A 14,309-nucleotide genomic window follows, 5' to 3' on the forward strand; every position below is an offset into this window, starting at 1 on the left:
TCCATTTGTGAATGACCTCATATCCTCTTTGAGCCCGTTTGTGAACGGTATCTCATTTTCTGAGTCCATTTGTGAATGATCTCTTATCCTCTTTGAGCCCGTTTGTGAACGGTGTCTCATTTTCTGAGTCCATTTGTGAATGGCCTCATATCCTCTTTGAGCCCCGTTTATGAACGGTATCTCGTTTTCTGAGTCCATTTGTGAATGGTCTCATGTCCTCCTTGAGCTCGTTTGTGAACGGTGTCTCATTTCCCAAGTCCATTTGTGAATGGTCTCTTATCCTCTTTGAGCCCGTTTGTGAATGGTATCTCATTTTCTGAGTCCATTTGTGAATGGTCTCTTATCATCTTTGAGCCCATTTGTGAACGGTGTCTCATTTTCGAAGTCCATTTGTGAATGGTCTCATGTCCTCCTTGGGCCCGTCTGTGAACAGTGTCTCATTTTCTGAGTCCATTTGTGAATGGCCTCTTATCCTCTTTGAGCCTGTTTGTGAACGGTGTCTCATTTTTCGAGTCCATTTGTGAATGGTCTCTTATCCTCTTTGAGCCCTTTTGTGAACGGTGTCTCATTTTCGAAGTCCATTTGTGAATGATCTCATAGCCTCCTTGAGCCCGTTTGTGAACGGTGTCTCATTTTTCGAGTCCATTTGTGAATGGCCCCATATCCTCTTTGAGCCCGTTTGTGAACGGTGTCTCGTTTTCCAAGTCCATTTGTGAATAGTCTCTTGTCCTCCTTGAGCCCGCTTGTGAACGGTGTCTCATTTTCTTCTAAAAACCGTTTGAGAACGATCTTTGTCCCTTCTCTTCAGAATCCATTCAAAAATAATATCTCATTCCCTTTAGGCCCGTACAACTACGGTGTCTCATTCTTATTGAGTCCGTACAAATATGGTCTCTTAGCCCTTCGAACCCGTACAAATACGAGGTTTCATTCTTTTTGAATCCATTCGAAATGATATCTCATGTCCTTTGAACCCATACAAATATGGTATCATATTTTATCTGAGCCCGTGATGCTTCATTTTCTTTAAAAATCTTTCGAAAGTCATCTGTTATTCTCTCTAAGACCATTTGAAAATGGCGTCTCATTTCCTTTGAAACCGTTCAAAAATGGTATTACTTTCCCTCTGAAAATCCGTTTGAAAATGGTATCCCATTCCTTCATTGCCCGTTCGAAAACGGCGCCGCTTCATAATCATCTTTTGTTTTGGATTGCACGATTTTTACAGTCAGATTGGATTCATTTCTCCATTATTCTGAACCACCAAGTCATGGTGTTTAGAGTAAATGATTTTTGATAAATGTTCAATTCTAGGACTTTATTTGGGGTGTTGCATTATGTTAGGTTGCATGCATTCGCATTTAGGTTGCATTTTGTCTAGGGAGTCCGTTATTGGCAAAACGCTACACAAAAAGATGTTGTCTCTTTTGCTTTGGCATGTGGTTACTACGTCACCACTGCCAAAGAGGGGCATCTGTAGACACCCCAATTTTGCTCCGCTTTATCCAACAAAGGATTTTATTAGTTTTCATCATGTCGGGTCGATTTCGTGAATATTTTAATTTTCCAAGTCAATTCCTAGGATTTTCCCTCGCTTTCCTTATATTTTCCATCCGATCTCCATCATTGCCCAAGGGGTTTTCCATGGAAAATTTAAGAATTCAAAGGTTTGGTACTTCGGCCAATTTGAGTAGAGACCATTAACTTTGGAGGCTTTAATTTCTAGTGTGGTCAATTATCAAAGTTTTGAATTTTAAGCCGGGCCCACCAATAAACAATTTTTGAAATTTAATGGGGCCAATCATATTTTAAATTTCTTTTCAAAGGGATTTGGTCATTCAAAGGAGGCCCACCCTTTGTATTGAGAATTACAGAATTTGATTCTAAAAAAGGAATTTCGGCAATTTGGAATGGGGCTCGTAAAAGATCTCAAGTATAAATCAAATATTACGCTCAATGAATTTCGTCCAACTTGAAGTGGGACCCGCTATTTGAATCTGTATGTTACAGAATAGAAGTGGGCCCCACTTAAGGTTGTGATTCATGAGAAATAATATCGATCAATAGTGGGATAGGGCTTATCCCAATTATTTTATTGGGTCTTGTATTGGTGATGTAAAGGAAGACTTACGTAGCTTTGTTCGTGTGAAATTTGATCACCATTTAGTGGGGCCATTTTGAAAGACTCATTAGAAATCAAGGGGTGTTGGAACATCTTATTCAACTGTTGGTGTTTTGATTGAATTCTTCATTTGAAGCTTATAACAAGCAACTCAATGGGTAAGGGAAGGAGATATTTTTTTAGGCATGAGTCTCTCTTGTGAGGAAAGAGGATCTTTGGCAACTCAATCGGCAAGCAGACTTATGTGAGGAAGGAGGATCTTTGGCAATTAAAAATACATTGTTGAGAGGATCCATTCCTATTTCCTCTCCCTAATTAAATTTGGGCAATTCTTTCTCTCCAAGCAAAATAAAAACATCAACTTTCTCTCTCGGTTGCATGTGAGAGGCTTGCTTTTTATAAGTTGGCAACTTTGAAAAATCTTTTATCAAGACATCTTGCAATCTAGAAAAATCCTTTATCTCCTTTTTGTGAAAAAGCAAGCTATCTCTTTTGATAAAAAGCAAGCTCACTTACTATTTTCAAAAAATGTCAACAATCTAAACTTTCCAACAAATTAAGGACACTAGGTTGATATTTTTGTTCTTGGGAATTATTTCATTGAATCTCTTTCCCAAGTCATCTTGAGGATTGTGGTAACCGAAATTCATTTCTATACAAAGGAAAGAGAGGCCATATCTTCACTTCCCTTAATTAGACAATGAACGTTCTAGGAGAAGCTTTCAGATTCAATCTCGGAATTTCGGCATCAAATCATCATCCTCAGACTCTCGTGCTTTTAGCTTAGGCTCGGATCGATACCAAAGGTAGGTGAACTCTTCTCAAATTTTCCTAGAATTATTCCGTATTTTTTTACGTACTTTTGCATGGTTTTAGTATTTACGCTTATTTAATTCAATAATATATGGGTTGGCTCAAAATCGGGTTTACATGAGTGTTTCAAAGTCCGATTCGTCTCCAAATTTAATGCAATGATCTATTTAATGGGACTAAAAGAACTATCGGATTAGATCAAACGTTGGATCTAAGGATTTCTAGAATTTGAATGAAGTTTGAAATTTAATTTGAAATAATGACCGGAATATTAGGAAATTGGAAAAAATAGCTACCTTAGGATGATCTGTTTCTTGGAATATTATAATTTTCTTATGTTCATCATATCAGAGCAATGTTAAAGGACATCTTTCAAAGGCATAATTTTCTCAAAAATCATGTTTGAAAAATAGAAAACTCTTAAAAGACATCTTTTTGAAGAAGAAAAATGGAAAATATACCAAATAAGTTCTAAAATTAATAAAATTTTGTAGTAAAATAATATAATGTTGATATATTCTGCCATGAATTTTTAATGATTTTAAGATTCTATTTGGTATATCGTTTGATATTTTCTTTTGAAACAACCATATTTTGTGAGGTTTTTTATTAATATCAAATCATAATTAAAATTTTTAAAATTTTTACAGTAGTCTTATATTAGAAATATCATGTTACTTTAAAATTTTCAATTGATTTGGAATTTGTTTCCTAGGGGATGCTGTGTAAATTCATAATCTGATCTGAATCTTTAAATATCTGAAATTGATAGTAAATCGTATCTAAAATTCGTAAAATTTTCACAGTAGACTATATTCATTTGTATCTTGTTACTGTAGAAATTTCAATTTATTTTGAGTTTTTTTGCAATGAGTTCATTTGTAAAATCATTCATGTGATCTGAAATTGATAAAATCTATTAAAAATTAAAATTAACCAAAATCATTATGAAAACTTCTAAGGAACTTTAAATTTATGTCACGTATTCATTCCTTAAGCCGCTGAAACAGAAATCTTAGGAGTCTTAGATTTCCTTTGTAAAATGGCCATGCTAGGATAATTTAGATGCCGAGATCGTAACCATAATCGTATGCTAATTGCAATTAATCTAGCATAATTAGAGTGTGTAAATTATAGTATGTTATTGGCTCCGAGGTCTACTGTCCACGAAAATCCTGAGAAATATGCCAAGCAATAAGATACCATAACTTACATGCTAAATTATACGAGGGTTGAGAGCATGATTCCCTTCCATGGTTGCGATTCAAGGCTGAAGCTTGTGAACCATAAAGCCTTTGGTATTCCTTAGAGGTTTAGGAACCGAAAATCCTTGAAATATGAAAATCATTAATTCCAACAAATTGAATTAATTTATCTCATGTCTTCGGAACCATTGGATTGCGCTTTCCATCATAAGAATCATTAGAGCCCCATTTAGGAATACTTGCGTCATGTCGTGTCCTAGGTTTTAGGGTGTCCTAGAGTTAGGGAGTTCAGCCTCATCACGACCGATTGCTATTATTAGCAATTGAGTCATAGATCTAGTTACACTACTTATCCCTTTTTCCCATAGGACAAGCCTAGTTACCTAGGATGTAGGTTAACCTGCATTAGTCTAACAGACAACTTGCACTTAGATAGGATCATATATCATCTTAGATGAAGTCCTAGGATAATAAAAGCTTCAACTTGAATTAAATAACTTCTCTTAAAACTGTTGAAACAGTCAATCCAGTCTAGATCGGTGTCTTAGATGAGTTAGGCATAAGTAGCTTAGCTTAGGTGCACCGAACTACGTCGACTCTGATCCCAGTGAGGCTTGGGTACGTAGGCAGCTTGAATGCTTGATGGCATACCAATCACGAGTCGGCCCCACACATAAGTGGTGGGGTTTTGTATATTAGTTTTCTTATAAATTCTTAATTAAAATATGTAGGATTTCCCTCAAATTAGCATTTTAGGAGAACTTTCACTTAGATTGAATTCAAACAAATTAAGAAAATCAAGATACACATTTAGGAATTACATTGAAATTAGATCTTAGGATGCATGTCACATAGTTCGCACATTAATATAGAGTTAAATGAGCCATTTAAAAGAAATTCAAAAGAGTTAAGTTTTGGAATTGAAGACCAATTATCGGGCAGGAATGGTGCATGTGGTGGTAACTCCCCATACCTTCCATTCTCGTAACCAGGTAACGAGTCTAGATTTCTGGTCAATTATGGGTCCTAGATCCCTCATCTAGGTGGCGACTCTCTCACTCTCTTTTGCGTGAAATTCGGATTGCCTTAGTAATCCCAAGTTCACGGAAAAGATGAATTAAATCACACCTTGCTAGGCTCGGCGGCTTACCCCTGCCCTTATGGGTACTGGGTTGCACGTTTGTTTGCACCCTATGGCTTGGTTGCTGCCTGCTTGGCTGGGTAATTAAAATCAATAATAAAAAGCACACGCCATTCGCGTGGGTACGAGAGACCAAGAGAGAGCGTGGCGGCTCGCGCCTCACCACTCTCGTGGGATCGGGTCCCACAGTCAAGCAGATTTTCAATTTTTGTTTTTGGGCTTCCAACATTACACAAAGTTGTGATTGTTATGAGGGTTCCAAATTGTTGGAACACCACAAGGACAATCTTTTAAACATTTAGGGTTGTGTGAGATTAACTTTAATTATGCCTCTTAAAATCTAATACTAGGATTGGATCTTATACAATCTAATATGACTTCGATCTTTAATTGGATTCTTCAAGTCTTCATTTGTCTTGGATCTTCATTGACTTTGGCCTTTATAATGTGGTCTAATGAGAGCTTCTTGGCGTCAATCCAAGCAATCTTGTCTTTAAGCAATCATGATCTACAACTTAGACAATCAAACACATTAGTGATCTTAAATCACTTATGTGTTGGAATCATCAAAATAAGATGAGAATTGCCAAGGTGGGAACCATTGGGCTTACATATTGTAATTAAGAAAAATTGATATTGGTTCAATATGAGAAGTCCACATGGGTTATCCTATTCTCTCATTGAACTAATCATGTCTAAGTGCTTCAATATGATCATTCATTTATGACATGGTACTCACTTGTTTTAAAATAAGTCCAAGAAGAACATAAATCAAACAAACAAGTGCAATTTGATTAAAAGATGTGAAGTGCTATGAAACCTTAATCATTTTAAAACCCCTTCACACCAAACATATGTGCACTAGAAAAATAAAAATTTAGTTAAATTTCAAGATATGCACATTGAAACACTTTGTCATTATGGAGTGTGTTTGATATTTGTCATCTATACAAATTATCCATATGACATTGATAAGTTTATAAAGTAATTAAAACTTGAAACTCTCTAGACTTGTGAACTTAAAACTTAAGTGGAATCTTTAAATGTTATGATTATCAAAATCCACTTAGTGAGAGGCATGTGATATACAATTATATACACATTATGCTTAAACATGTGATCTATGTACTTCATAGTAAAGACTCCCAAGCTAGATCACTATAAGTTTGAGTTATTTGAATATCCATCATATACTCAAACTTGTATCTCATGAGTTTATTGCAAATTGTGAATATCTTCAAAATCATGAGATTATGCCTAAAAAACCAAAAGTCTACTAAAAATGAGAAGTGTATAAAATTGGCTTTAAAAGAGAAAAATGAAAATAAATGTGTTTTGACAATTATGCTTAAATCATTCACTTCAAAATTCAATCAATCAAAACACATCTAACAAGATAATGGGAAAATTGAAATCAAAATCAAAATGAAAATCAAGCATTCCATAAAAATTGAAAACTAGTTTGCCTTTATAGAAAATCTTCTAAAACTAGTTGTCTTCATAATAGGATAGAGTTGCTTGTCCTAGGATAGATTTCTAAATCCTTGTCATATTTAGCTATCCTTGGTGTGCTTATATTTGCTTATTTATAGCACTCTATATATATGTGATATTCCCCTTGTGTGGTATTAGCTACATGGTAAGATGTTAAACCTTAAAGTTAAAAGCTACTCAATTTATGCTTTTAGCCTTCTTACTAGTTAAGAGGGAGACTGTACCTTCTCTTTAATTAACACATCTAATTACTTTATCTTCGTGCCTGCATCTTAACCATGATAAGTCATATGTGCCTTGAATTGCTAGTTATATATATATGCACATAGTTAGGGGGAGCATGTGTTGCTAGGATACATCACTATATCATTTGATATCAATTGAGCTTCCTTAGCAAACATGTAGTTGTAGCCCAAGGGTTATTTTTCAATTATTCACCTCTCAAACCCTTGGTGACTCTATGCTGGATAGCCCTTTGGATTCATACCTTGTATAAGTCTCTAAGAAAGGGTGAGCAATGTCTGTAAACATCTATCCGTTTCTATCTTATCATATGTTGTTTGATATGTATATTACATTATATATGATAACTACACTCATGTGGAGCCCCATGGCTTTATATGTGTTGTAGTTAGGGCTTGTCTCATGCTTCATTCTTAGATTGTCTATCATTTCTGACAAGTACCCTTACCTTAGTCTGAGCTTCAATGTCACATCATCTTAGGCTTTTGACTTATCTTGGATGGACTCATATGGTGTCATCATTTCCAATGATAAGTATCTTGTTCTAGAGTTCAATTTTGAAAACTCTCTAGAACTCTCATTCATAGGATAGTGCTTGAGTTGATTATCTCATTGCCTATGAAGTCACTCTCTTATCATGAGCTTTTGAAGTTAAGTATATCATTCTCCATGATAAGATCCATTGGCTTTGTATTCACTGTCACATCTGTAGCGATTTTGTATTGCCATGCCTTGCCTAGGTTTTATCTAAGGCCAATGACAAAAACTTAGGGGGAGAGCCTAATTGTTATATACTCTTATCTTTATATGGACTACTGTGATGTGCTCACAATGTTCATTGCCTCATTTCTTGTGCTTAGCTTTTAAATCTTGTAGATCAAAATAATAATAATAAAAAACCACTTATCATGCACTTTACTTTATTTTTCTTCTCTCAAATCTTTTGATAAGCATTAGAAAAGCTTAAATATAATATCATATACTAAGTACATAGCTTAGATAAGCTATTATTCACCATGACACTCCATTTGCACTTTCAATTTCAAATCCTTCCTTTTTATTGTTGCTAAAAGGGGGAGAATTTTGAGAATTGATTAGATAGTCCATAGTTATATGTACCACATGCTTTACATTCACATATTATACTTGTGCATATAGTGAGGGGGAGCATTACTCTATTGTTATTAATATTTCTAGTTATATCATATCTCCCTAGTTAATTTGTTTGCCATCATTAAAAAGTGGGAGAATGTAAGCCCAAGGGTTCCTATGGGTTCAATCATTCACCTTACCTTCTTGTTTTGATGCTAGCAAACTCAAATTGATTAGCATTTATGGACTAATGTGTTACTTTGAAGTGCTATGCCTTATACAGGAATTTCACATGTCATATTGCCATTGCACAACTCATCACAACACATAGCTTGCGGATCCATACACACAATGATCAAAGAGCTTGCACTCACAGCGAAGACATAATCATTTGAAGATGTTCAAGTCAAGAATCTCAAGATGAAGATCCCACAAGCATACCTAGCAAGTGTCAAGAAGAAACTTGGAGATGAACCTGCCTTTGTGACACTTCATGTACCTTTCAACATGTATTGAAGATTGGAGGAAGTCATAAGAACCAGAACAGGTTGAAGAAGTTCACTCACAAGTTGAAGAAGTTCAAGAAAGTGCCAAGGAGCCAATACAATCCAAGAAGACTCAAGGTTTACTTTTTTAGATTGTATTTAGAGTCTTCTTGATTTTATGTAGATTGCACTTTCAAAAGGTTTTTCAAATGGTTTTCATAATTAATTTTTATATCTTTGGAAACTATCCACACACCCAAAAATGTGTTTGAAAACCTTGGACTAAAGCCCAAAGACCAGGCCCAAAGCTCTTGATTTTTATAAGTTAAAATGGAATTTTATACAGGGCCGGTCGACCGCGGCAAGAAGGCTGGAAATCCAGCTCTTGCGAAAACAATGCGGGCCGGTCGACCACGGATATGTTTCTGTTTTTCAGAAATATATCCAGCATGGTTTGGGTGGGCGACCGCGAATAGTGTTTGAGCTAAATTTTTAATCAAACAGATTACCCTCGCCGGGCGACCTCCATGGCTCGGTCGACCGCTACAGTATGAAATTTGAAAATAAAAAAGAGAGCCCAATAAGGGCGGGCGACCACCGTACCTCGATCGGTCGCCGCGGCTTGAAAAACTAGCCGTTGGGGCTTGCGGGGCTTGACTTTTTCAACCCAGTTTTTTACGGTTTTACCCCCAAACGGTCATATTTTCAAATGGGCTATATATACACTATCCAAACCTTTCTAAGCAACCTTTTGGCATTATTTTTCACATCTATTTGATCCAAAATTTTCATATGAAAGGTTAATCCTCTTTGAACTTATATTTTTTATTCTATTAAGAGGATCACTATAGGCTTATAGATTTTATCTTTCTTTGGAGAGTTTGTGAGCTACAAATTTTGTAATCTGCCTATCAAGAGATTTTGAGAGTTCTTTTTATTTATTTCTTCATTTGTTCTTGAGGGTCTTCGATTCGGCTCGGTAACAAAGGTGAATCCATTGTAAAGAGTGAGTGTCCCCTCGCAAGGCTTCATGCAGAAATGGTTTGTTCCCTTGGAGCTGGAGAAGGTGCTTGTACGGCTTGGAGATTAGCCATTGAAGAATCTTAACTTTAGTGGAGTACCCAAGGAGATAAACTTGGAAGAGTGGAGTAGGTCTTGTGATAGACCGAAACCACTATAAAATCTTGTGTTCCTTGTGGATGCTTTCTCTTCTCCTTCCCTTGCACATTGGTGATTGGTAATATCTATCCTTTATTTATGTTTATTGTTTATTGAACTAGGATTAGAGAATATATATGATAAGTAATATCTAAACCCTAAATTGATTGTCTTGCTTATTTAAACAAGGGTTAGATTAGTTAGTGCTTAATTAGTAAATTAATTTTAGTAATCCACCTAATTAAGCCAAGATTTTTTAACTAGCCAATTCACCCTCCCTCTTGAGTTGTCACACTTGCATTTCAGATCTCCTATTGACATCGGAATGTGCCGAGAGACTTGGTTCCGTTTATCTAGCTCTAATAGTTGGAATTCCTATGACAATCTCTATTCATCTTTCGCCAGATGGATGACAACCAAGGATGAAAGGGGACTGTGAAACACTCGCTTAGCGTGCAGCTCTCCGTAGCTTATCGCTGAACTGAATTGCATTCACTCTACATCGTGACCCTTAAGTTTTGAGAATTTAATGTCTTTGAGTTGGTGGTAAGTGAGTAGAGCTAACCTCTGAGCTGATTGAATAGAGTTATCACGAAAATAACGACGAAGGGGTTTGCAAGGGGTAAAAAGAGATGGAAAGTAAATTCTTTTCCATGTTTTCATCCGTTTATGTTGTTTGACAGTAAAGCAGGAAATGAAATATAAAGAGTTGAAAAAGGAAATTCTTTTTCAGGTTTTAATCCATTTCTGTTTTTTTGTAGCAAGAGGAAAACAAATCTCTGTCGAATCACCCAAAAGCTTTCTACCTCAAAACTTGGGATGCTATTTTCTTTTCCACACGGAAAAATAACCTGGCAACTCTCTCTCTCTCTCTCTCTCTCTCTCTATCTATCTATCTCTAGGCCTGCCCATGCTAAAGAATTGCAGCTATCGCAAATCCAATATCCTTTTTTAACGATTTTGGAAAACCGGAGGCTATGGTTTTATCAAGACCTGTAGAGATTTCATAATGCAATACAAATTAAATTTTTTAAGGTCAGGCAAGCTAGCGACGATATCGTAGAGTCGTCATTTTGTAGCTGGCGATGATGATTTTCCGTTTCTCCTTCATACTTCGATCCGTAATGGAGGAGATTTCAAAAATGGGTGTGGGATTTGGTCGAGAGTGTCAATTGCTGGAGGTCAGAATTTCTGCAAATACGACAAATCCAGATATCCCAGATATAGGTAACAGACTAGTTTGTTTTGAAATCAAGTCTCTCGAATCAGAACGTTGATAGCCTTTTCATGCCGTGTGAGCTATGGCTCAAATAGGTTCACAAGAAAGACAAAGAGAAAACAAGAAGAGATATTTGGAGAAGACAATAATCGTTTCTTTCATTAAGAGATATATATGTTTAAATACACTTCCCAACAGTTTGAGAAAACTGCCCACTCTCCTAATACTAACGATGACTAAGAGTCCACACCAATTTGTTTTAACCACTTAGGACTCTAGGTAACAACAATTGGTTTTAATTACTACTACCCATACAACTTAGGAATCTAGATAGCTCTACCCTTATAACTATGACATTTTCTTACAAATTAGCAAAACCTCCCGCATCTCACATAACCCCTGCATATGTGGCAACCTAGTAGAAAATCACACATCATTCTCATCCCCTTAGACGACCTTGTCCACAAGATCGACCCCAAAAAATTTCTCTTCTAGCCATTTCCATCACTCTCAAGTAGCACTAGCCTCTACAGCGCATTGCCACTGGACCAACACTTCAGTATTTGGCATTTTCTTACAAATTAGGAAAACCTCCCCCATCTCACACAGCCCCTGCATGTGGCAACCCAACAGAAAATCACACATCATTCTCACCCCTTTAGACGATCCTTGTCCACAAGATCGACCCCAAAAAATTTCTCTTCTAGCCATTTCCATCGTTCTCAAGTAGCACCAACCTCTACAGCGCCTTGCCACTGGACCAACACTTCGGTGTTTGCAATATTACTTCACATTACTATTCTTCTTCCTAAGATAGCTTTAGGATAAGGCTAAATGGTTCCATCTTCAGTTAGCGGAGGCAACGTTCGACTTGGACGAACCTAGTCCCTTAGTTTCTTCTTTAACTGAGATACATGAAAAACTTAATGTATTTTACAACCAAGAGGTAACTTCAACTTGTATGCAACTGAACCCATGGTGCAGGGCCTAGAGTGGTTTGGAAAAAATGGGTAAGGCGATTAGAAACAAAGACTAGAGAGGGGAAGATGATGAAGGACTAAGAATTGGGAAATAGAATTGCGATGATGATGGGATGACTTTGTGATGCCAATGGGGGCATAGGGAGATGGGTGGAAGCTTCGGGTAACTTGAGGAGAATTAGGTGGCAAAGAGGGTGGACGTTTAAGGGTGAGGGATACCGGTGTTGTGTTTTGTTGGGAAAGTTGCCTTATTTCCCAAGACATGTAATTACATGGGAACAATAAATTGGGTAAGAGTTCTTTTTTAAGTTTTTTTGAAAAACTAGTAATAAAAGTTCTTAAACACCAATGCCAAAGGGGTGGTGCAGCTAGGGCTTTTGGGAGCGAGAGAAAGAGGAGAGAAGAAGAAGAAAGGTTTTCTTCTTGTGGTTTTCTCTTTGGGTTCTTCCTTGGGTTTCTCTTGTACGGTTTTGGTTGAAAGGACAAGGAAAGGGTTGTGGGTTTGTGGGTTTTGGGTTAATCCATTGTAATCCTTGTATATTGTTTTCTCACCGTGGAAGATCGTGTTCTCGCCCATGAATGTAGGCCTTTGTGTTGAACCATGTAAGTCTCGGTGTTCATTTTCTAGTTTGCTTCTTATTCTTTACTTTTATATTAATTTGTGTATGATCGAATCAGATTTGCTCAGCAGATTTTCTCAACAAGTGCTATCAGAGCTCAGGTTGTTGAGATCATCATTGGATCATGGTTGGAGCAATCGTGGGTGTCGTTGTTCGATGACGGTTAAAGTGCTATCAAAATCCCCTTTTCTCCATTTCAGCTACTTTATTCTTTAAAAAAATAGGAATCAAGCTTAATCGTAATAAAAGATAAAAAGTTAAGGTTTTTGATAAAAGTTTTTTAAAACTGCCAAGTCAAGTCAAGAGACCGGGTTTACCCGAGCATGAGGGGTGCCTAACACCTTCCTCGAATGTAAACATATACCTTACTCAGATCTTTGAAAAATGACCATGCCTTAAAAATAGAGTAAAATAATGAGTTCTAGGCCCTAATCTAGATGGTGACTCTGAGATTCTCTTTTCTGTGAAATTCATATTTCGGTCCCAAGTTCACAGAAAATGAAGACACGCATTAACACCCCCCTTTGACACATCCACCCATCACCCGACGTCGCATCTCGCAGGAGGCTTCCACACTTATGTACGGACAACATTAGAGTTCCAAAAGGCATTCGAACGTTAGATCTAGATATTAATTTTAAGAAAGAATTCAAAGATGGGATGCCTAACGAGGATGATTGGGAGAAAGCAAAAGTTTTGTGTAGGTACTTGGAATGGTTTTGTACCTCTACAAAAAGTTGTCTTGATCACTTTATGTCACCTCGAATGCTTATTTTTATGAGGTTTATAGGATTGAAGTATTATTAATGCAATGGGAAAAAAGTTAGAATACTTTCCTATGTGATATGGCAATGAAGATGAAGGGAAAATATGACAAGTATTGGGGCAATATAGAGAGGACAACATAATGCTTTCCTACGTGATATGACAATGAAGATGAAAGAAAAATATGACAAGTACTGGGGCAACATAGAGAGGACAAACATAATGTTACTTGTAGCAGTGGTTCTTGATCCTAGATATTAGTTGAAATATTTAGAATATTGTTATTTAAAAATTCACCCTACTGGTACTGTCTTGGAATTGATTGAAAAGCTTAAAAATGCTATCGATCGTCTATTGAAGCATTACCAAACCATTGAAGTGGTTTCTTAGGTTTCACCAACTCAATCAAATCAACCTCGTGACCATAGTAAGATTGAGCTTATGGTGAAGAAAATTCAGAGTTTCAGAGTTTTTAAGATGAGTATCATAGGTAGTTGGAAGAAGAAGAAAGCATCCAGGGATCAGAGTTTGATCGTTATCTGCTTGAGCATGTTGAAAAAGATCCTAACTTCAACATTTTGTAAATATGGTGCAACATAGAGAGGACAAACATAATGTTACTTGTAGCAGTGGTCCTTGCTCCTCGATATAAGTTAAAATATTTAGAATTTTGTTGTTCTAAAATTCACCCTGTTGATACTGACTTGGAATGGATTGAAAAGCTTAAAAATGCTATTGATCATCTTTTGAAGCATTACCAAACCATTGAAGTGTTAGAGTTAGTGCCCTAAAAGTCAGTGGATTTTGTATTTCCTTTCAATTAAAGTATCAATAAAGTTTCATTTCATGACATATTATGGGTATTAAACATATGAATGTGTGCGATGTGCTTACTTTACGACACATATTCTGAAATAATCAAGAGGGGGGTGAATTGAATTTAACTCAATATTAGGCCTTTTGAAAATTACT

Source organism: Tasmannia lanceolata, unplaced genomic scaffold (genome assembly GCF_043159265.1).
Source record: "Tasmannia lanceolata isolate RefF3 unplaced genomic scaffold, GAP_Taslan_0.1 ptg000012l, whole genome shotgun sequence".
In the NCBI taxonomy this organism is placed as follows: domain Eukaryota; kingdom Viridiplantae; phylum Streptophyta; class Magnoliopsida; order Canellales; family Winteraceae; genus Tasmannia; species Tasmannia lanceolata.